A 25604-nucleotide genomic window follows, 5' to 3' on the forward strand; every position below is an offset into this window, starting at 1 on the left:
ATAGGAGGTAAGGCTCATCCCGTATGCCCTGATGACTTTGGCAAGGTCCGACACGTAAATGTTGAATAGTGTCGGACTTAGGGATGAGCCTTGAGGAACTCCACATGGCAGTGACAGGGGGGAAGATTCAAAAGGTCCGACAGTAACGACCTGGGACCTATTTGCCAGGAAGGAGGCAAGAAGACTCTTGGCATTGCCTCGAATTCCTATGCTCTCGACACGGTCGACCAGGGTTATTATTATTATTGTTATTATTATTATTATATAAAATTTATACCGCGTTCAGTTACCCGGGGGCATCCCGGCGCGGAACAGGACAAGGGAGAGGCTCAGGTCAATCACTACAGTGGAAACAAATGGGTCTTCAGAAGTTTCCTAAAGAGTAAGATCTTGGGCTCTGACCGGATCTTGAGGGGCAAGGAGTTCCAGAAAGTCGCCACTTGCACTGAGAAACGCCTGCCCCCCGAGCGAGCTCTCCTTACTCTAGCTGACTGCAGAAGATGTTTTTGGTCCGAGCGTAAAGAACGTGTGGGCTTATAAGGGCGAGCCATGGTAAAAAGGATCGGGGGGCCTTTACCATGCAGGATTTTATGGGCCGTGCATAGCGCTTTAAATTTCACCCGCTCCTTCACAGGGAGCCAGTGAAGCGTTTTCAAGGCCGGGGCAGCAGACTGTCTTCTGGGAACATCCATTAACACTCTAGCAGCTGCATTTTGTACCTGTTGGAGGGTTTTAAAAGTCGCTTCGGGAGCACCGAGAAACACCGCGTTCCCATAGTCGAGCCTCGACAGGATTAAACCACGCAACAGAAGCTTCCTTGCTGAATCAGGGAGCAGTGGTAACACCTTGCGGGCTGACCGCAGCAGACCAAAACAACCCCCCGCGGTCTTCCTGGCGTGGGTCCTAAAGGACAGATCTTCCTCCAACCAAACTCCCAAGGTCTTGATCTCCTCCTTGGGAGATGGTGGGTCACCCAGAGACCGAGGCCAACAGCTAGCAATAATAGAGGGGCTGGATTTACCCAGGAGCATCAGCTCGGTTTTTTCCCCATTAACGTTAGGGCAGAGTGAGACATCCAACGATGGACATTAGCAAGGCAGTCGTGTAAAACTTCAGGTTGTTCCGCCAGCTGAGTGAGGCCCACCACCAGCTGACTATCATCAGCGTAGCTGATGATCTTCACTCCTGAAGAGCACGTAGAGCCTTGAGCAATCCAGGGTGCTTAGAAATGCATACCCCGCAGATGTTGGCTTTGAATCCCTCCCACAACATGGCCCAGGAGTCCACTGAACCTGTGTTAGGAGTGAAATAATCTTCTATTGCTTCGCTGACCTCATGACAGAACAGGTCGTCAACAAGAGCGCGGCTAGGGAAGCTCCATATCCTTTCAGATCCCTTGAGGCGTGGGACTCGAAGCTGATTCGGGGAGTGGTCCGAGTATGTTCTAGGAAGCGTGTTTAACAAGTGATACCAGTGGGACACACCCGGGGAGATCAGCCAGAAATCGTCCAAGCGTTGTGTTGCCCTGAGTAATGCATGTAATTAGTAGCGGAAGGATTGCGCTTGTGCCAGATATTAGTCAACGAAAACTGGTCACATAAGTAGTTCACTGTGAGCCACGCTTTAGGTTTTGTGTCAGGGGAGGAGGAAGGGCCATCCAGGTCTGCATTCAGAATAAGATTAAAATCCCTGCCAATCATGATCAAAAAAGGATCTAGTTTAGAGAGTTGGGTGTGTACTTCATGAAAGAATTCCGGGGTGTCATTATTGGGGGCAGATACACACATCACTGTGACCCATTAGTGACCCCATTACAATAACATACCGACCCTCTTTATCCCCGATGACCAACTGACAGCTGAAAGGGGCTCTTTTATGTATAGGCACTGCCGTGCCTCTCGCATAATTACTAAAATTAGTGAAATACCTATGCGCTCCCCAGCTGGAAGCAAAGCATGCCATTTCCGAAACTGGTGAGTGTGTTTTTTGCAAGAAAGCGACATCTATGTTATGTCTATCCAAATAATGCACTACCTGATGTCGTTTGCGCTGGTTGAGACTTCTGACATTCCAAGACATCAGGGACAAATTAGAGGGACTTGTACTTAAACCTGGCTGTGCCATCTATGTGAGTGAAGTTGTCTGATACAGATGTATATCATTGTAAAACTAGCAAACCAATACCAAAGACAACTGCCACCACGACAATCAATAAGCAAAGCATTTGACCCTACCCTCACCCCCCACCCACCACCCAACCTTATTGCAATACAGGCAAGGCCTACCCCATCCTGCAAGCAATCAACAGAGTACCAATCAACTTTACAGTGGAAACGCTCTACCTTAAACAGGTACATCAGCATCAACCAAAAAAAAACCAAGGCATCCACCTAGGGGGGTGGCAACGCCACAACAGCCGACCAACTATATATCATATATGAAACTAGAAAAATGTGTCCCCATGTATTACAGGAAACAAAACAGAGGCAAATACACATCAAAGTCACCCAATACCGGAGCCAGAGAACAGTTCTAAACTTGCAATGGAGCCGCTGTGTGGAGGGGACAGGCCGTCCCTGTCATCTCGCGACTGGTCATTATTATTCTTATAAGTGCAACAGAATTCCTGGACCTCATTAGGATTGTCAAAAAAACATACCCACCCCCAACCTCCACCCTGAGACCTGCAGGATATAGCATGCCCTATTTCAGCCCACGGTTCTGGTTCTGGAGGGTGGCCTTCACCCGTGTGAACTTGCACCTAGCCTCCTGTACCATCACTATGAAGTCTGGATACAGTGCAATCTTTGAGCCCTGCCAGGTAGTGTCCCCACATTCCCGGGCTAAGCGAAGAGCTGTGTCCCTATCTCGGAAGTTCATGATACGGGCTATTAGAGGGCGGGGAGGCCGGGTTAGGTCGAGGCCCAAGGGTGTGGTGGGCCCTCTTCACCACAAAGCCAGGTGTAAACGAATCCCTTTCAAACATATCCTTCAGTGAAGTTTCAACAAAAAGGTCCAAACGACCCGTAGCTATGGATTCCGGAACCCCAAGAATGTGTCCGTAACTGCGGCGGCTGCGCGTTTCAAGGGCCTCATTTTTTATGGCCACTTCCTTCAAAATACGTTCCATACAGTCAGCTCTTTTAGTAACTTGTGCAGTTTTGTCCTCAAGGTCAGAGATCTGTGCCTCTGCCACATCGAGACGCCTGTTGTGCTCTTGGAGCTTTGCGCCCATCGATTCCAGCGGCTTGTCAAGGGAGTCGAATCGACTATCTAAAGACCTAAAACCGGCTCTCATCTCCTGTAACCACTTGTCTGGAGGGCCCGCGGCGGCGGCCTCCAGAGTTGGGCTTGCGGCTCGTTCAGCCATGTCAGGGCCTTCTTCAGTGGTTTTCTTCGCTAGCTTCTCAAAGGGGAGTGTCCTTTGTTTCGGGTCCTTGCGACCCATGCCCCTCTGGTGTGATAAAGGACCACCCAATCACCGGTGTCCGCCCGAGGAAGTGGCAGGCTGTGCTAGAGGTGCCGAGGATGAGCCAGGCTGTGCTAGGGGTGTTGAGGCATGGAGGTTGCCACTGAGCCACCAAACAGGCACTTAGACCCCCACATGCCACCAAGGATATTGGAGTGTCCACTATATCCAAAGCACCCCGTTGAAACACACTAGGCCCCAAGAGGTGGTTGGAGAGATGCTGTTGTAGAGTTTGTCGACTGGAGCACACAACCCTGTGACAGCAGACCAGACCACAGACTACAGGAGAGGCTGCAGGCCTTCTCGTGTTGCAGCAATAGGTCGGTACTCGACAAGCAGGCGTTCAACACCCATTGGAATCACCGGGTTTCAGCCCCCACCGTCGTGTGTGGCAGCCCGGGATGAGACAGATCCCGGGCACACACACAGCCGCACCTGATCGTTTAACAGGTCTTTAAAAGACCATTTGAATGCTAATTAGGCCTGGCTGTTGTTTCACCCCTTGTTGTAGGCCCTGCAGCTCCACTCTGCCTACTGATTAATGGTTCAGCCCCCCTCGAAATTTTTCCTTAGCCCCCCCCGAAATTCGGCTCTAGTTGCGCCTCTGTCGACAAGTATAATGTCCAGTAGAAGCTGGGTGGAAGGAAGAGCCACACAAAGTGAGTAGTGGAGTAGGTGCCCGCTTGCGACAATTCGGCCTCAGAAAGAGAAGCAGCGGAGGCCGACTGCACTCCTCTCAGCTGTGCACGCGCCCCCCTAATTGAGCCGCCTCCGTCACAGCCGCCTCAACAACCTATTTAGCGGTGAGGGCCACAGGAGTTAGGAGACAGCACAGTTGCAGCCCTGTACCGGAGCCAGGCAGGCTCGCATTGTCCTCAGCGTCTGCAGTCAACGGGACAGCTCGGGTGAGGGGGAGGCCGAGGCGTATCGAACCGGCACCCAGGCACCTACCGGCACTGCAGGTCCCGGCTTATGATAGAAGGCAGCTCCTACGAGTGTCTTGGCTGCGTACTGCCTCAGTTTCCGATCAGTCCGCCATTTTCTCCTGCCCCGTCTCGCCAAGAAACATCATCTAGGGGCTGGCTCATGCACCCCTTGTCGACACAAAGCTGCACGATCTATTCCGTACGGTTTCCTGGGTGTAACGATGTCTCCGCCTCACTCCACTCATAGCTGCTCTGGACACATGGGAAACCGCAGTTGATGTCGGTTGGTGAAGCTTCAACGCAGCACGGCCATTCCAGTCAATGGCTTAGCCACGTCCCCCTAATTGGTGAACTCTAGGCCTAAATATTTAATAGTCCCTGGCTGCCATGCCAATCTAGCGTCCCTGATTATCTCTTTGTCACCAAGATTGATAAGTAATTTTACTTCAGTTTTGTCTTTAATAGGCGTGTAACCTGAATCTTTGGCAAAATATTGTATTGAGTTCATTAAGACAAGGATGGCCGTGCCTGCATCGTCCGAGACTGTCAGGATGTTATCCGCATAGGTGACTACTTTGACGATTTTGTTACCAATTTTGATACCCAGTATTGCTTGATTCTCTCTCAGGTGTTGTAGAAATGGCTCTATGGCTAATGGAAAAAGTGTGGGGGGGGGGCGAGGGGGGGAGAAGATAGCCTTGTCCGGTGTCTCGTCTTAATGTGAAGGTGGAGGAGATAGTGCCACCCGCTCTGACTTTAGATTTTGGTTAGTGGTTAAGAGCCATGATCATACAGATTAGTGTGTCTCCGAGGTAATTGTTTCTAGTGTAGCTCGTAAATATGTCCAGTCAACCTTGTCAAACGCTTTTTCTTCATCCAGGTTGACTGCGACAGTGGATGAGTTTGTTAGTTTTTCCTTTTCTGTTGCATGGCAGACAATCCTAGTATTGTCACTAGAGAGTCTATGTTTCAGGAAGCCCAACTGAGAGGGATGGATGAGTTTGCATTTTTTTTTTTTTTAAATATATTTTTATTGCAGGAATTAGCCAAAGTTACATGCCGGCCCAAGGATACATTACCAGTACCAAGTAAAAGAAAGAAACCCTGGTAGTGAAATACCCCTACCACACAGCCATTCAGCCCACATTCCGGAGGCTGGGCGGCTTTTACTTTGAACCAAGGTATAAGGGTCTTGCGGTCTTCTGGTGTCGACCCAAATAATTGAAAATTTTTCTTCTGCTTTTCTAAACAACTTGAAAACACCCCACCCCTCCCACCCGACCCAACCCACAAGAGGACCAAGGGTCAAACATACGGTATGAAAAATCTTCAATGTCAGTGTAAGCTTACTCCGCTTCCCTCTGCCTCTATCCACCACCCCCCTCCCACCACGCCATCGGTGCGCTAGTGTGTGTGCCGAGAGCTTGTGGTAGGAAACCTTTTCCTTCTATATGGAAGATCGTTTCGAAGTATTTCTACAGGGACGGAGGCTGTTCACCGTCATCACTATCGGATTCACTGGAAGTGCTGTAATCGCGCAGGGCCTGCACCAACGTCTCCCACTCCTGTGCTGTCTCTAACGCCTTCTCGTTCTGATGCCGCCTCGCCAGTTGATACCTCAGGGTGCTCTCTCCCATGGCCCATTTTAGAAGTTCATTGCGCCATTTAGTGCCTGTTGGACCAACCCGTGCTTTCCAATGCCTAGTTATCTCCCGCTTTGCCAGTATGAGCCCCAGGTCAATAAATTTACTGGAGAGTTTGTTTTTAGGAGTGTGAGGGAACCAATGCAGGATCCCAACCGCGGTGTCAAATACCAGGGCCCTCCCAGTAACCCCATTAAGGGTGTCTCCTATCAGCGACCAGTATGAGGACAGCGCAGGGCAGGACCACAACATGTGTATGAGGTCAGCCGCGGGCGTCTGGCATCTGGCCGCCGTGTCCGAGGCAAAGTATTTCTGTATTTTTTCCGGGGTCAAGTAGGCCCAATGAAGTATATAAAAGTGAACCAACTGAAATCGGGCATGACGCGTTCCCTTCCAGGCTCGGCGCATCAGCTGTGCCCACGTAGTCTCCGGTATGTCTTTCCCAATGTCAACCTCCCACTGAGTCCTGAGTGTATCTAGCGGGGGTAGTCCCTTGTTGACCATTCTGGAATACAAGCACGTTACTGCTTTGACCGTCCCCGACGACATCATGACAAATTGGCACGCTGCTGACGTCGGTGGTTCCTCTAGACCCTTCTGCCAGTGCGTCTGGATCGCCCTCGTGACCGCCGCGTGAAGCAGGAAATCACCTCGGGGAATATCAAAGCGGTCAAGAATCTCCTGAAAAGGCAACAACACTCCATCCTCATAGAGGTCGCCCACCAGTTGTAACCCCGCGTCTTCCCAATGCCTTAATCGTGACCAATCGCCACTGTGTGGCAAGGCAGTGAGCATCCCGATGGGATCTCCGGAGCATACGGGCGTTTCAGCTCCGCCCGGCCATGTACTCGGTTCCAGCACGACCGTAAGGTGCGTTCTTCGTGCGTGAGGTCCCTCAAGGCTAACCTTTGTTGTAATGCGATGTAGGATATAACATGTGTGGGCATACCGCGTCCCCTCCCCTCCTCCGGGCCTCGAAACTCCTGCGCTACCTCCTGGGTGTAAGTCTGCAGCTGGGCAGCCAAATAGTACTTTTCAAAGTCGGGCACCGCCAGCCCCCCTCCGATTTTGGCCTCATCAGGGTCTTGAGCGCCACCCTGCGGCGGCCCGATCCCCAGAGGAACGCCACTAGCATGGAATTCAAGGTCCGGAAGGGCCGGCGGGACCCAGACCGGGAGCGTCCCAAAGCAAACTGAAATACAACTGCAATGCAGCAGTACAGTTCAGTTAGCACTACAGTATCTTCCAAATATCACTATGGGCATTTGATTGGTTGGTTCACAAAGTTAGACAAGCGAGGGGTGGAATAATAGTCAATGAAAGACATATGATGATGGTTGATAAATGCAATCGGAGTGGAACCTCATATATTTTTTCCAGGTATACTGCACTCTCATGGGCAACTGCTGGTGTACTGTAACTATAAATGAGCGAGACAGCAGCACAATACAATGGGAGGGTGGTCCATGATGACCATGGCCACTCTCTCGTGAACTCAACTGTGTAGAGCTATGCATGACCATGAAAAGAAAAGCCTTCTAAAAAAACATACATTTTGAATTCTGTTTATGATACTAGTTTACTTGGGCCTGCTATCTGACTCTTCATGATAGACAGCACCAACATTCCAATACCAAATTTCTACCCGTAGAAGTCCATAACAATCATAAAAGAACTTACTAGGATCAGCAGAGCCCGCAGGGGTTGGCACCAGCTGACCAGCTTCTCCAGGATCCTCGAAAACATCCCTCTTCTTGCCCTTGGGTGCTGATGAAAGAAATGAGGAAGATAAAAAACAAAATATATTAGTGATTCAGTTAATAATCTCCACAAATCTTTTTCTGACAAGAGAACACAGTCACGTTGTACTCCTTTAAAACAGACTGCCTATACTACAACTAGTTTCAACTCGATTCTATCCACTGTTGTTGAGTTATCCATAAATACCTATTCCAAATTCCTTAACAAAAACTACATTTGGAACTAATGCTTTGCAGTGAATGATCTTAGATTCTATTCCAATTTCTCAACTCCCTTGATGGACCAACTCAGTCTCCCTTTTTTGTAGTGCATAGATGCATACTACACATTGTTGTGAAATAAATAACATGGAACTGTATGAGCTACATAAACAAAGTCATAGAGAGAATGCGCTACTCTCTGATTCAATATAGTGACTGGAGATCAGTTTGAATGGCTTCAGCTAAAGCAAGCACCAATGAAGAGTATGATTATGTAGCACTGAACACCTGCGTAGCAGAAACTATAAACTGGACCACACAATGATATACCACCATAAACTAAACTTAACTTACCTCTGAGTGTGAGCAGCATGCTATTCATATTTTTTGTTAGCATTGTAGAACACAAACACAACAAATAATTAATACTCACAAGCCTAGGAATCTCGATGTCTAGCAGGTCAAGCAGGTCATGTTTGCGGTCCAGAAAGTCTGCGCTGCGGTACGTCAGCCACTGGGCAGTGTGTCAAACCTGGCTGGTCGGTCACACTCACCGGCACACTATCCCCCAGTGCCGCTTCCACAGGGGGTTCCCACTACTGGGCCTGCTGTCTGCTGCCTGCTGCCAGCATAAAGGGGAGGTGGTGCTGCCCAAAAAAACTAGCGCTGCCACCTCCTCCTCTCCAACGATCACCTGGGCTGCTCAACTGGCCGGTGGCGCTGCCCACCAGGAAGTCATCCCTCTGCCATGGCACTGGGTGGAGTAGAGCAAAGAAGGAAAAGGAAGGGAATTGAAAGGAAAGAAGAAAGAAATAAGGAAATAAAGTCAAAAAGTCACAAAAAACACAAAAAGAACTTCCCAAAAACTTAAAATAAACACACATTTTTATACAAAATGAAAATTAGGGGTAGATAAGTAATAAAGGAGAAGGATTAGAGAGTTTAAAGAGAGATAAGATTAAGGCCCAGTACCATAACAGAGAGCAGAAAAACAAGATGGCCACGACCATGCGGACGTCATGGTGCGGTTTGTGCGTGATTTGGAATGCAAGAATATACTTGAGAACCATACAGTGCCATTCATGCACGATTTGGAGTGTGAGGACACACTTCGCATTCCCAGTGCAACATGAATGGACGCGTCGGCAAACTCCGCTCACAAGCAGAACTCCGTGTAGCATGGCAGAGTTTTTTTCTGATTCTGCAGAATTTCGTGTAGCAGAACTCCTCGTACTCAGCCTATACCTAATTCAGATGCAGCAGGTTGACTATGCTATGACAGGATGGAATGCTCAGATGAATAGATACAAAGCTGAAATGACAGGAAATAAATCATATCCTTTCTAAAGTTCTTCCCAGTTTTGTGGCTGTTGATTTGTAGGCAAGGAATTGTCTGGCAAGAAAATTGTGCTTGTTAAGTACAATAAGTTGGTTTTTAAGATAATGAACAAGTTAGGGCACGATTGAGAGTCCGGCCGTCCATGGACCGCCAGACTTGTGTCGGCACGGCGGTGGCAGTCTCCCAACCGCCCTATTATGATCTAGGTGATCGGACTGCCACAGCCCTGCTGCAGCCTCCAGGGAACCACCATTCCCTGGTGATGTTGTGGTGGTCAGGAGGCAGTGATTTAGCATATTACAAGTTTCCTCTTCATTATAGTTTTTATGGAGGTTCCACCACTATGAAAACTGTCAGAGAGGAAACAACAGGGGTCCTACAGGGCCCCCTTATGCCTCTGCGCCATGTGGATGAAGTTGTGCCCTCCCTGTGTGCATGCACACCAGTTCCTGCATAGAATGGATTTTTCCATCTGTGCTGGGCAGAAACTGTTTTTGGCATTCCCATTGCAGATTCCATTTTCAGGGCACCACCATGGGAACGTAAAAAATAGAGCCCCCAAGACAGAAGGGAAACTTTTAATCTGGTGGATGGTCTGACCACAGCTTTGGCGGAGCAGCGTTCGGGCAGACCCGGCTCCAAAGTCATAATCAGGCTCTTAGTAACAAAAGGCAGGTGGGCACTGAGTATGCTGGGAGTTTAGGTTTTACAATCTTTGAAAAAAGAGCATAGCCGGAGTGCATCTGACCACAGGTTTGGATGAGAGCAGAACTGGTACTTTGTCTACTTGCCAGTAGTCGAATGTCGGTGAACCGGACAAAGCAAACGCATTGCTAATTTCAATAGGTCTAGATTAAAAGAATACAAATAGAAAAAAGAAAACATGATGCTATCTAAACACGGCGGACATATGCTTGAAATAACAAAAATAAAAATAGCAGCAAGTGTTCATCTTGAAAAGATATTATAAATAGTCTTTCATTGTTTTAAAGTTGAAGCAGGCGGCCACATTTAGAATCAACATGTAGCCATCATGAACTGGTTTAAAAAAGAAACACCATGTACATCTGCATTCCGTAATGGTGTCCAGTTTTAGAAGAAGTGGCCACGTGGGATACCGCACACTGCAGATGAAATGTGTGGCATGCAAGCGACAAGTTAGCACTACATGGACACATGTAGTAACCTCTTAAGAAATATTAAAATACAATGAGGTGAAGCAGAGAAAATAAAGGGGACCCAAAAAAGGAGGATATTGAAAAAGAAATCACTGACCAACCACTCTACCCTGTGAAGGAAGACTATTTAGAGGAAGCACACAAACTTTCTGTAATCAGAGGAACCAACATAAGGAGCCTAAGCACATCTCTCATTAGGAACTTAAAAGCAATTTTTGTTGATCACATATGGTCAGGTGAAAATTTCACTGTCAAGCCGGACCTAAAATTCCATAGGCCTGGACTCTCAAAAAACAAAACTGCACCCTAAACTCTAAAATGAATGAATGCCCTACTCCCATCAGTGTTCCTGCCAGAGAAAAAACACTGTAAATGGTCTAGTTATCTTAGACACTTTAATAGCATTCCAATGTCATTACTGTATAACTTTATTTACAGTGATAACTTTATGTACAGTTGCACATCCTTTGATATATAAAGGGCCTTCTATATTCATGGAGGCGACCTTGGCAAAGTGCTGTTCATGGCACTTTCGGAGTGGCTAACTGTCAAAGTGTAATTAATGGTTTGTAATTTCATGTTTTTTTTGCTTGAAGGAAGATACTTGAAATTAAGTAACTTCAGGTGGCCATGTCTTTAAAGTCTGTGGCTATGTTAAATAACGAGGCAAATGTGAAACTTACAAGCTACCATCATCTACAGACCCCCTGCACAATCTGCATACATTATAGACGGGCCCATTGAGAGACTGGGAATGACACCTCCACCTTATTCGTAAAATAATAGATAGGTAATAGAGGACAATCTGCCTTTAAAAAGGCCGCTCAAGGCCCCCAGTGGGTCGCTGGCAGCATCTGAACACACCAGACACAACCCAAATCGGTCACCCTTCTGTGCCAAAAAGCAGCCCATACCTGCAGCTCAGAGACCGGCCCATTGTCCTCCTGACCAATCTGACCCTGAGTCCTCGGCTCTAACAAGCAACTTTAGATCCTAAGTGTGATGGTGTACTTAATTCTGGATCTGGACACTACACTAAGCATGCTTGCAAAACTGTCTACATTGAAATTTGTTCACAAAAAAAACCAAATCTGCATACAGCCGAAAAGATTCGAGATGGACTGATAAAATGCGACCTGTTTGGCAAGCAGCTTGCTAACTTTGAAATAATCATGTTATGGTCCAGGGCTGGGCCACGTAGTGCTGGTATGTGCAGACCTATTTTTCCATGCGCCTCTGTATCGTTGAGTTTTAAGATCATAATAGTTATAAGCTTCTAGTGCTTATGGTGCTGGTAGCTTAGGTTTGCCCAGTTGCTGTCAGTATTCGGAGGCCACAGTTCTTATACGTCTTTGTGGGTTCTGATATTTCTATCAAGTTATTTGCAGAGCTTTTTTTTCTTGAGCTCATGGCACAGTTTAGACCCACCTATGTAAAGATATGTAAAGGGTCTTTTAAGACACCCTGCTAAAGTCGGAAGTTTGGGCATTCAACACCCTGTATTTTCCAAGAAAGAATGTGCGCCTGCACGGAGTGTGGCAGTGGCTGGCTCGGAGAGATGCTCTCGCCCACGTCAGTTAACATCAGTTGAATACAAGCATTTACATGGACTATAGAGGTGTACCTACATATGTGTATTGCTTTATATAAACGTGTATAATAATAATTGTTTTTAAAGATATAGATATTCATTAGTTCTGCTTAACAAATGTACATTTTACGTTATTCTATGTTTAACATGTATATGTGACTGCATAAATAAGTATATTTTTATCATAACTATTTATGCTGAATTGCTTCACTATTGAATTACAAAAAGATTTTTTTTTAAATAAAGCAACACTTGAAAGTCTGAGTCTAATAAATGCAACTTTAATCTACATATAGTTCCTTCCTTATACATATACTAGCAGCCCGTCCTGACGTTGTCCGGGTATGAATTGCTGCCTGCCAGTAGTATATTGTTTCGTAGGATTTCGTTTTGATAGCATTTCTTATCAGTGACAGGCCTGTGAAACGCTCCGATTCACAGTGCACTGCTAATGCACTTAAGAGTGCGCGTTCAGTAGTGTGTGAACTCGAGTTTCCCTACTTTAATTTTCCTTGCAATATTATATAGCGCGAACTCGACAACATGGCATGAGCACAATTTACATTACAGAAGTACACTTTCATTTGTGGTCGGCACGGGGAGACAAAGCGATTTGCCTGGAATCACAGGATGTTGAGCTGATGCCGAGATTCGAACGTAGCTCCCCAGCTCTAAAGATCGCAATTCTAGAACTTGTGGCGGGAGGTGTGTCTAAAAGTCTATGTCGGTGCTGGCCATCAATGAGAGAGACCTATGCATTTTTCAAATGGGTGGTGAAAAAATATGAGTATGTTGCTGGAGATGTGGGCCGCCGTGCCACCAATGTACTTACCGGGGGAGGGTAAACACCCATTATTCCGCAACTTTCTTTCCGCATACCTCACTCCACATACTTTCATTACGAAAGTACCATGACTCCGCAATGCCATTATAACGCATGGCATTACATTTTATATGCTTTTACCATGCATACATTTACAACGAAATTCAGTGTAAATGCATGAATGGTAAAAGCATGTTTTCTTTAATGTTTGGATAAGGTAAGTATGGGTATAGGGGTATATGTTTTGGGGTACTGAGGTATATGTTTTGGGGTTTGGGTATTTTAAGGGTTCAGATATAGTTTTGGGTTATGAGGTTCAGGGGTAGTTTTATGGTTTAGGGATAGGTATGGGTTTTGGGGTACAGGGGTATTTTTAGGGTTCAGGGCTAGTTTTGGGGTATAGTGGTATTTTTAGGGTTCAGGGGTAGGTTTTGGTTTGGGGTACATGGATATTTTAAGGGTTCAGGGCTAGGTTTGGGTTTTGGGGTACAGGGGTATTTTTAGGGTTCAGGGCTAGGTTTGGGTTTTGGGGTACAGGGGTATTTTAGGGTTCAGGGCTAGTTTTGGGTTTTGGGGTACAGGAGTATTTTTAGGGTTCAGGGGTAGGTTTGGGTTTTGGGGTACAGGGGTATTTTAAGGGTTCAGGGCTAGGTTTGGGTTTTGGGGTACAGGAGTATTTTAGGGTTCAGGGGCAGGTTTGGGTTTTGGGGTACAGGGGTATTTTTAGGGTTCAGGGGTAGGTTTGGGTTTTGAGGTGCAGGAGTATTTATAGGGTTCAGGGCTAGGTTTGGGTTTTGGGGTACAGGGGTATTTTTAGGGTTTAGGGATAGGTTTGGGTTTTGGGATACAGGGTATATTTATAGGGTTAAGATGGGTTAGTGTTTAAGGGTGTTGGGGTATTTTAAGGAGTAAGGGTGGGTTATGATTATGGGGTGCCGGGGTATTTAAAGGGAGCAGGGTGGGATTAGCACACAATATGAGACATGGCATGAAGGGCGGAACGTACCACACACCCCCAGCGTTTGTCACGCCCCAGCACACGCCCACAGCACAACGCAGACACGCCCACAAGGGACTACTTTGCTGGCACGGTTCTTTTACCTTTTAAATGTATATGCTGGGCGTCTGCATAGCCTATATCCTTCTGCTGCAACTGCCCTTTCCAACGCTGTATTGGGTGCTGTGATTGGTGCTGTGGTTTCTGAGATTACCCGCCTCAAAGGTTTGGGCTCTCTCTTTATTATATTAGTATGGATACCTTCCATGTACTTATGTATCTTTATATTTATTACTTTGCTTTTAATTCAGCATCTCCAATGCACTACCCTATATCTCTCACAATAAATCCTCTATCTCTACTCTCTACTCCTCTCAAACCTCATTCTACCACTCTCTCCAATGCACTACCCTATGTCTCACCCTATACTGCTCTCAAAATACCTCTCCTCCACTCTCTCATTCATCCCAAAACCCATACCAGTACGATGAGTCCCAAAATAACCCTTTCTAGAGTGTTCCCTCCTCTACTTCTCCTTGCATCATCTCATACCTCGTTTACTGTTCAGATCTCCCAAACAAGCCTTTCTAAACCCTTCCCTCTGACTCTTCCCTCTCCACCTAGGAGCTGGCCATTGGAGATGCGAGCATATATGGATATATGATAGAATAAAATCAAGACAAAGACAGAAGAAGAAAAGACAGGAGAGCGATCATACACCCGGTCAAGAAAATCATAGAATATGGTCTGATAAGAGGCACTGGGAGGGTAAACCTCCTGTCTTTGTGGGTTGGAGAGTGCTGCTTAGAGGAGAGCTGCTGACTATAATGAAATATGTCATTAGCAGAGTCTGGAGCTAACATAGTCATGTATTCAGAGTTAGGGAGTCAACTGGGGGTACAATGTTGGGTTTGAGAATAAAAGAAGTAAAGTAATTGGCTTGATGGAATTCCAAGAGGTTCAAAGGGTACTTTCCAGGGCAGGAAACCAGAGTGTGTTGATGAGGAGGGGAGTTCTTGCTGACAATTCCAGATTGTATAAAAATAGGGACATCCAGTCAATGGGGCTAAAAGCGAATAAAGAAATAAACAAACATCTATTAGAGGTGTAAAAGAGTTGGCTAGCTTTGCAGGTTATTTAGACCCTGGTTCTACTCACAGGGTTTTGGAGGGACCAAGAAGGCCTGCAACCATTAACAGTAGTAGGATGAAATCTTTTTTTTTTTCATAACTTTATTTCGATTTCACAAAGAAATCATAAAAGTGTACATCAATATCACTATAAAACACCAGCTACAATAATACCACGGTACATATTTACATAATTCTAATTTTCATAAACATTCAGTATGGGTTTCTAGTAGCAAGCGCTGATCTAAAAAGGATAGGAGAATTGATAGTACCCTTACCTAGGGGATATTTGTGTAAGGCTGTTATTCTTGGTGGGGGGATAGGTGGGGTACTCGGATAAAAATCATACAGATCCCAAATGGAGATGGAGCCATCATTTTCATGGGGCAGGGAGGACCGAAAGTAGGGGACTGTGTGCCTGTCCCTGAATTTGACTAGAACTAGGTCCCCGGGAATTACTTTAGATGATGACCCTAACCAGCCCACCCTTCTAACGCTCAGGATACCACCGTCTTTGTTGGGTGGGAGGGGTCTATTTTTTGATAACCAAAACAGGACCTTGTGCAATAGGTCCTGGTGACTTTCAGGTTTCCCGTGGATGTGTGTAGGTACTCCTGCAAGAACGAGCACAAAGGGGGCGGCTTCTGGAGGCAAATCTATACGAGCTACTCTGTTAGGTTCTGCTCTGGTAGCAGAGTAATTAGATAACGCAGGTTTTCGAACAATTTTGGTGGCAGTTGGAGGTTGTCTCATGGGAGGTTGTCTATCGATAAAGGGTTTTTTTGTGGTATTGCTCACAGATGTATGGGCGATTTTGGTAACGGTGTGAGGTGGGCAGTTGGGAGGTTTGCTTACAGTGGGAACAGTTTTTGTAGCGTGAGGCACTTTGGAAACAGTAGGGAGAGTAAAACAATTAGATTTATCAATCTTTGCGGGAGAGAAAGAATTGGCTTTAATGATAGTCTCTAGGCTTGTCAACCTGTCCCCTAAGATGTTGATTTGGTCAAGCAGGGGTGCTATTACAGTTCTTAACATCAGTTCAAACTGGGGCAATAGTTGCAGATGAGGGAATGCTACTTCGTCATCCAGAATTTCAGTGTGCATTTTAGGTAAGATAGGATTTGTGGCAGGCGATGAGGGATCAGTACAGAGTTTTTGTATTTTAACTTCTGTTCCGTATTCGTTAACCCCTTCATGCTTCCTTTTCGCACTTTGGCCATGTGACAGTCCACTAGCTTGGCTGCTATCCTCCTTGGGTGATAGGGGTGGACCATGGTCGATAGTAGAGCCTTTTATAGAGGAAGGGGCTGTAACAGGAAGAAAATTAGTCCCGCACAAAGCATTTAGTTCCTCCCAGTAAGACATTTTTTCAGGTCTGACAGGGGTTTGAGGGAGAATTTGAATTGGATCTAGAATTTGACGGCAATCATCGGTATTGGTTTCGCTGATAGTGCTAAGGGTCCTATGCTTTTGAGTGTACGTGACCATTTCCCGGGCCGGGCATCGTTTTTGAATGAAAATTGGATAGGCTTCGTTAGAAGTCATGATTTATGTGAAGTGACTTTGCTGGCGAAACAGAAAGTCCATGAGTCTTCTACAAGTAAAAATAGACACTATACCTTCTCTTGTGGGGATGACAGGGGGGGTGGCCCGTCCCCGTCCTCCTCATGCCGCTGAGGGCCGTAGAGGTCCCGCCCTTTGTCCGGACTTAGCCCCGGCCGCCGACCCGCGCGCGATCCCGCAACGCAGGGTCTGTTGTCCTTTTGTGGCGCCTCCTGGCTCGATGCTCCCGTGTCCGGCGAGAAGCGCCGCTGGGGCGTCTGGGGATTGAAGTCCCGACCCCTCGCGCTCCGGCCGCTGTTGTGTTTGCGGCGGCGAGGGGGGAACTGCAGGAAGAGTTGGTCCCCGGCGTAGGTGAGCCCTGTTGCCAGAATGCTCTACTTTTGCTGCTCAAATCAACATTATCCCAAGGGTTGATTTGTTCAAGCGGAATAGGATCGCATAAGCAAATAGGAAGGTATTGTTTTTAGGTGGTTGGAAATAGGAAACGGGAAGTAGTGGAAAAGATGTATTAGATCAAGATTATCACTATGGTTGATTACTTCATAGAAGGCATGAAAGAAAGGCGCAAAGGCCTGGTTGGCATGAATACCATCACTGCAGAAGGGTGTTTCTCCTTGCAGAAAAGAGCAAAAAAAAAGAATTCTGATTTCGTAAGTTACATCAATATTGATTCTTTGGGCCAGCAATTATCCTCTGCGTAGGCAGGAGGACAACGGGATTGGAATGTTCTGGAACAGCACACAGGTAGAGCACAGGAACATGCAGCAATTACAGAGGCTACAAGACCTGGACTTTCAAGTTGAAGAGGTGGGTTGAATACGCTGATTTTTCTTGGTTATTGATTTGTATTGCAAGTGCCAAATGTGTTGTCAATTGTATTTGCTGTTCTGCTTCAATTAAAGGAGCAGTATATCAAACTAAGGACATGTTTGTAGGTCTCTCAATGCGAGACAACTGTGCCAGGTCACTTAACATCCACAAGACTGTCTCCCATAACCAGCAACATTCCATTCAGGGACCTATTGCCATCGTCTGCCGTTTCTCTCATTCACTCTCTCTAGCTCGAACTCTGTCTTTCACTAAGGATACCCAGAGTTACTCTAGTCGCAAGGTTCTGTGACACCTGCCTACCTGTTATGTGTGTCCACTTCACTTGTATGAGTAAACATGAGGGTCCGGTGTAAAGGTTTTTTCATGTGTGCATATTTTGGGTGACAAACTATTTGTGCAAATTACTTATATTAATGATGGATATGATTGTAACTGATTAACTAATAAAGATACACTTGAAACAACTTAATTAACTGTTCAGAAGTGTGATAAACAATGTACTATAGTTATGCCACATTTTCGTGCAAGGCTCCATGTCATTAGAATGGATGACGTTTTTGGTGTTCTGCACATTCCCCCTCCCAATCAGAGATCAGTTGTGAGTCTTCTCTCCCCACAGTCTCCGCAGGGCACAGAATGCTATGACGTCAATGCTGATTGTCTTTAGAAAGTGTGTAATGTGAATGAAACGTTTCCCTATGTACTCTAAGTATCATTTTGAAGTATTTCCAGTGGAAGCTCCAGTGGCGGGCGCTGCTTATCTAAAGTTGAGGGGCGGCGCAGGGTTAAGGTAATAATAATAAATGTAAAAAAGAAGCACTTATCTGCCACAGATGTTGTGGCAGCCTTGGTGCTGCTTCTCCACAGTACAGGCTACCCACCTAATCCTGCTGCTCTCATGCTATAGATTGCATGAGAGAAGCGCTTGGATTGGCCTGAGCGGGCTGGTCTGACGCTGACTCAGGCACAGGGAGCCTGTGGCTTTCCTCCAACCCGGCTGATTAACACCGCTGGGTTGGAGAAATATAAGTGTGCATGTCTGTTTAGACAGCCTAAGACAACCAACCAAACTGATACGTGCACTATAAGTGGCCACCACTCCTCCTCCCTGCCACACCCAAGACTCCATGGCTCAGTCAGGCAGCTCAGGCAGTGATAAATAAAATTATGATACAATTGTTTTATCATCATTTTATTTTTCCTCTGCTGGCAGTGGGGCGACGCTCCTTGGCTATTATGGAGGAGCCATGCCTGCGAATCTCTGATGTAGGCCTGTATGAGAACATAATTCAATGAGCTTTTGTTTGAGAAATAATTCATATTGTATTGCACATCTCTAGAGTGCAGTTGCTGAGCACATAAACAGAAGAATTCTTTTACTTTAAGAAATGGGTTAGTCCTAAGAGTATTAATTATTATGAAGGTACTTTTAATTTACAAATGAGACCTAACTATGGTCATGCCATGCTGAATCTGCCATTTAATTGTGTATGCATAAAATGTGCATATAAAAACCCAAGGGCCTCAATTACAAAAAATGGTGCAGCGGGCACCGCAAGCCATTTTGCTGTGGCGAGCTGTAATTTTTAAAGCACACTGATGCGTCATAATAAAATAAAACAACGCATCTGTGTGCTTTCCCCTGTGCTGGTGCACGATTTCTTGCCATGTGCCAGTGCAGGTAACCTTGCACCATTTTGCAAAGGTGCTTGCGCTGCGGGGATGATTATTTTTGGGCAGGAAAGCATACCTTCCTGCACAAAAACAACAGTTGATAGCAGTGTCCTCTTTCTCTATGTGCTACAGTATGCAGTATGCATAGAAAGAGGGAAAAACTAGGAGAAATAAAAGTATTTCTTCTCGTTGCGCCACTTCTGCGTCTCCCCTGGGGAGGCATAGCATTCTGAAACATTCCCAGCTATTCAAAACGTTGTTAAATCTGGGATTGTGTCAGGTTCCATGGATGTTTTGTGGGAACGCCCAAAGCAACACCATGGAACGCCCCTTTCATGCAGAGTAATGTGTGAACTGACCCATACTTACAAGGCCATGAAAAGTTACGGAAGGTGAGTTTACATGGCCTTGCAAATATGGGCAGGCATGGTGCGCCGCTGTGCGTCAAAAAAAGTGATGCACCTGCAGCGCAAAGGCCTTGAAAATGAAGCCCCTAGTTTTAAGGGTTCGAGACTGACTTTTCAGTATACTTCTGAGACGCTGTCCAAATTATTTGAGGCTTTCTTCTCCTGTATAAATATTGTTAATACTCTTTAACCCTATCCATGCTGATGACAGAACCGCTCCGTCATCAGCCGCAGTGGCGCTGTGCTGATGATGGAGCGGTTCCGTCATGGCCCGGCCGCTGCGCCTGCGCGGCGCTGATTTCGCGCCTGCGCGGCGCGTTCTATTGAGCGGGCGGGGCCATGACGGAACCACTCCGTCATGAGCACAGCTAAACCGCGGCTGGTGACGGAGCGATTCCGTCACCAGCATGCGCCCGCCGCGCGGCCGCCCCGCCGCCTTAGCACTACGGCGGAATAGCCGCCACAGTGAAGGGGTTAATAGTTTCACTCTTAAAATCCGGAGAGATTTAACTGCCGAAATAGAAAATCTTGCTCCTTCTGCTTTTGTATTCTGTATCGGAGTCTTCATGGTTATAAGCTATGCATCATTCTGTAACGCTTAATGTTAAGAATTCTTCAATACATTTGTACATGTATTTGTCATCTAGAACTCAGTTATTGAGTGGTTCCAGATCCTCTTTGAATTATTATTCTGCTAATCAGTAGATTTGATGTTGGGGAGGGTGGTGTTTCTTACCACTAGATCAATGAGAACAACAGCTGTCGGACTGGCTGAGGTAAATAAATTGGTGTGCATAAATTATTAGAGTTCTGAAATTTATTAGGGTTTGACCCCTACAAATTTTGGTAGCAGAAGGTGGTTTGCTTAAAAGAATCCCATTGCTTTTTAGTCCTTAGTGCCCGATCCAAGAGAGGAAGGAATCTTGCCAATTTTCCAGTGCAAAATCCTCCAGAGAAGTGACAGGCTGTATTGACTGTGTGTTCCTGAGTGAATTTGTAGTATGAGTATGAATATGGTGAAACTCAGTTGGTGAATGTGCATTGAAGCATGAGATTTTGTTGATGGATTTCTGCTTCTGTTTTGAGTTATTTGGATATGCAATGGTGATTATGGCTCTATTGGTGGATTGATTACCATGGTGTTGATGTATCAGTTATATTTGTAACCACATTTGTAGTTGTATTTTTTTTTTAATTGAATTGAGTTGTATATCTGATTCATTGTAAATCCAGGATCTCAATATTTTGATTATTTGTCTGTCATTGTGGTGTGTAGAGTGAGACTCCGCTTACACATTGATAGGGATTCTGAACTAACATTTCATTTCTAGGTTATATGTCTTAACATTGGCTAATATACCTTGTGCTTTGATTTCACAGGAGCGTGTGCACTGCCCAAGGCAGATGACTGCTGGACAGGAGTCTACTTGGTCTGAATAATGGTTCAAATAGAATTGTAATCCTTGTTTGTGGTTTGAGTGCTTCTTCAAAAGTTATATTTGCTGTATTTGACTTTTCTTTCACTTCTAGGGTAAACAGATAAAAAGCTCAACAAATATTTAATTTATAATGCTTTTCAACTGATTTCTGTTTCACAGAAAAGTTGTGCTGTGATTGGTTACACAGCCAGGTCTTTCGTGGGATTAGTGACACGTCATCACAAGCAGGGCTTTGATTGGTTGGTTACTGACAAAGTCATTCTGTGATAGGTTGACCTTTGGCAAAGCCACGCTACAATTGGTTGCTGTTCGCTAACAGTTTGTTGTGGGTTTTAACGTGCCTTCTGAGTTTATAGTGTGTTTGTTTTGAGAATAAACAATGGGAGGAAAGGTACGGATATGTACAGAGAGGTTCAGAAAATGCCAGCTGAAGGGACATAAGCCAGTGAAAATGACCAAGGAGATCGGGTACTATGCTTGTACCGGAGTTTCAAAATGCAATAATTACACTGCACATGATGAGAATTTACAGTTTCCATTAGTGGTTTCCTGTTGGACTGGAGGGCAGGATAACTGTGGACAGTATCCTGTCTGATGGTTCTTCCAGGGGTACTGCTCTAGGTGGGAGTTGGCAAGGGACGAGCACCCCTGGAAGGCCCCCGACTGCCAGGAAGTACCCATGGAGCAGCATAGTTGGCCCCGGGAGAAGTGACCAAGAGTACCCCCTGGGGTCAGGAAGGCATAGAACAGGAGGGTGTCCCTGTGGTAGCGGGCCTGCGTCCGTGTTCTATCGACCCAAGCAGGAAAGTCCATCAAGGTGGTTGATTGGTCTACCCTAGCTTTATACTGGGAGGGGGTTGTGCTGAACTTGGCCCTTTTTGGCTAAGGTTCCCTAAACTTTTTGCCTTTCCCCTAGACCTTTTTTTCTGACATGGTGTTGCCAACTTAGATGCTTTGGGCACTTTGCCACTGCTGATCAATGTCAAAGTGCAAGTGCTCCTTGTATTATGTGTTATGATAATTGGTTGTCCATAATTGGCATGTTTGTCTTGCTAGTAAAGTCCCTAGTAAAGTGCACTATGTGTGCCAGGGATGGTAATAGAAATGCTACTAGTGGGCCAGCAGCACTAATTGTGCCACCCACCCCAGTAGCCTTAAAGAGAGAACTCAGGCCTGCCACTGCAGTGCCTGCCCGCAGTTTGTTAAACTGCCATGTTGTCCTGACAAGTGCACGCACTTGCCAGGCCTTACCCTTCCCATTCTATGCACATTAGACACCCCTATGGTGGATCCAGGGTACCCCCCTGGGCAGAGCGCAGGGTATGTGAAAGATAGGACATGTACTGCGGTGTGTACCATGTCCTGACAGTGAAATACTCTCCATTTCGTTTTTCACTGCTGAAAGGCCATCATGTCCATAGGACAGAATGGGGGAGGCTCTGTAATATGTTTCCAGCCTATCTTCCCGTAGGCTTAAGATGGAGAGGTGAAGTTTATTGTGCCTGAACTCACAATTAAATAACACATCTTTTTATGAAGGTGGTTTTTGCATTGTGTGTTTAGAAACCACTCTTTTAGAAGTGGCTGGGTGTTTGTGTTTTAACATTTCTGTGTGTCTTTGTCTTTTTGTGGATTGACTGTCTGGATATTAATTTGATAGTCTCTGGGGAATGTCTTGACCCAGGGGAGGAGGTGAGGCAGCAGGAGGCTGACCTGCATCTGGAGGGTAAGGGGGAGGAGTAGCCCCTGGAGGTGAAAAGGCCCGGGCTGCCGCCATAAAACAATGGCTCCATCTCCTGTCAATCAAAGGAAGACGGTGTCACTGGCAGGGAGACACCCAGAACTGGTTTGGACAGGGGTCAGTGCTCCCCTGAACATAAAGACTTCAAAGACATTTAGGGGTATAACTATGAGAGCTAAAACCCCTGAACTTTGGAATGGAACTAATCAAGACTGTAAAGGATTAAAACTACTTTGTGGTCAAGAGGAACATCTACCAAGGAAGAAACAGCTGAAGAGACTGAAGGAAAGGACTGACCTTTGCTGTGTGTTCTGGGGCTTGCCTGCAGTTTGCTGATTTAACTAAGGAAAGGCTAAAGGGACTTTGCTTTGTGCTGTGGCCCTCTGCGTGTAAGGACTTTGCTGTGTGCTGTATCCTGAATTAACTTATCCCGAAGAGCCTGAGGAGAGCTGGCTCCCTGATGTGGAAACTCAGGAATACAAAAGTTTCCAGGTGTGTCTCAGCAACGCTGTGTGTGTGTGCTTTTTGAAGCCTGAGACCCTAGTAAGAATTGCCCTTTGATAGTGGGCACCAGGAGTCCAAGTGAGTCTCAGTGACGCTGTGTGTGTGTGCTTTGTGTATCCTGAGACCTTTGTGAGGAACGTCCTGTGATCGTATGCACCCAGAATCCAAGTGATTCCCAGCGATGCTGTGTGCATGTGCTTTGTGTAGCCTGAGACCTTTGTTAGGATTGCCCTGTGATTGTGTGCATCGAAACTTAAGGGAGTCTCAGCGACTCTGGGTCCGTGTGCTTCGTGCAGCCTGAGACCTTCGTGAGGATTTCCCTGTGACCGTGCACACCCGGAGCTCATGTGTGTCCCAGCGACACTGTGTGCCTGTGCACTGTTGCAGCCTGAGATCTTCATCATCGCTATCGGCCCGGACGGGCATCCCCAGAGGAGCTGTGCCGCCGGTCCGAGCTCAACTTTGCCAAGGAGGGAGCTTGAAGCATCCCCGTGTGGGGTGTGCCAGGTTTCCACTGCCCAAAATCAACAAAGTCACATCGGAGGCCCAAGTCGCGAGGAGAGTGATATTGCACCCTCCCCCCCCCACACCCGCAGGTAATGCTTAGCTAGCGTGTGTGTCGCTCCTAAGGTGGGGTGCAGGCTCGGAGAGAAGCCGCTCTCGGCCTTTCCCATTCTCGCAGCGCGAGCCTCTGCTGAAGTCGAGTAGCTGTACCGGGGCCGGAGAGTGAAGCTACCCTTTGTTATACACCATACCCGTGTTGGGTGCACATTCTGCCAGTAGCTGACCGCGAGTCAGAAGGAGAGGCATAGAGACTGTACCGAGCACTGTGATCGGTGCTGGAGTACATTATTCTGGCATTGCAAACTGCCTGATTCTTGCATTACGCATTGCATTATTTCTGCATAATGGACTTCCTGATTGTTGCATTACGCATTGCATTATTTTTGCATAACAAACTGCCTGATTGTTGCATTCCAAATTGCATTATTTAGCCATTATGAACTGCCTGATTGTTGCATAACGAATTGCATTATTGTTACATTACAAAGTGCCTGATTCTTGCATTACGAACTGCATAGCATTGCATTAGAACTGCATTGGATCATCTAGAATTGCTCATTAATACTGCAAGAACCTACAAGGGCTTGCTGGCCTAATAACTGGCCAGGTAAAATATCACAAATACACATATGTTGGGTTTTTATCATGGGGTCTCATCGTATATCTTTTTATATAAACATATACTTGTTTTTTATGAAACTCGTGCAGAGTCCATTTGTGGTGTCATCATTTGGTTACTGAGAACGGGGTTGCAAATACTTTACAAATTTGCCTTGGAGATAAGCCTGGCTGCTCATGCCAAGCTACCGAGGGGGTGAGCAGGGGCTAAATGAGAAAGTGTCCTTCCTTTCCCTGACTTAGAAGCAAGGGTCCCTATTTGGCATAAGGTACCTACTTCAGCCAACTAGAGACCCCCAGTTCTAACACTTTAATATTGCATAGTTGGATTTGATTTGAGACAACCCATGTATGATGTGAACCCAATGCCCAGACCTATGCAGTTTGAGGCGCTTAATAAATGGGATCGGATGGCTCCTGAGAAAAAAAGAAAAACTCCAAAGAGTCCAAAAAGTTCATTTAGACAATGGCTTAAGAGCAAGCTCTGTAGGAAGGAGAAGAGTTAGAGAGAAAATTGGATATGTAAAGGCCTTTCCTGCTATTGTTGCTGAAAAAGAAGAACAGGACAAGGAGACAAAAAAGGAGGATGAAAAAACAGAATATGATGATACATTTATAAGTGAGCTTTTGAATTTTAGACCTCCCTGTATACGGATAGATTAACGTCGATGACCCATACTGATGGAGGGATTGATACAGGTGCTGGGGGAGATACTAACTCAGTACAGGCTCCTATTGGATTAGCACCGAGAGCACCAACAGACGTTTCAGAGATAGCAGCAATGCCAGGTACAAAAGGAATTAAACTGGCGTGGCATGGTGAGCAAAAGAATGATGGATTTAACCCGGATCCCTTGACGAGGTGAACGTTTTGATTTGTTCTGCATTCCGTCTATCAATTGTGTGTCCTTTGCTTTCTCGCCCTAGGTACAAAAGGAAATCGTCTGTCAGAAATAAAGGCACAGGTTCCTCATGTGAGAGCAGTGGTAGCAGAGCAGCCACCTAAAGAAATAATTGTCAGAATTTTGACAATAACATTTGTTAAAAGCTTCAAGGGGATGTGGATGCGAACAGACAATTTGCTTACGATGCGGACAAAATGAGGTATTTGATGAAAGAAGTGGCTAGGTGTGGTCATAACTGTTGGACTTTGCCCTCTTGGCAGGGTCATCCCTGAACTTTTTGCCTTCCTCCAATATTCTCTCT

The sequence above is a fragment of the Lissotriton vulgaris genome, chromosome 7, assembly GCF_964263255.1.
Source record: "Lissotriton vulgaris chromosome 7, aLisVul1.2, whole genome shotgun sequence".
Lineage (NCBI taxonomy): Eukaryota > Metazoa > Chordata > Amphibia > Caudata > Salamandridae > Lissotriton > Lissotriton vulgaris.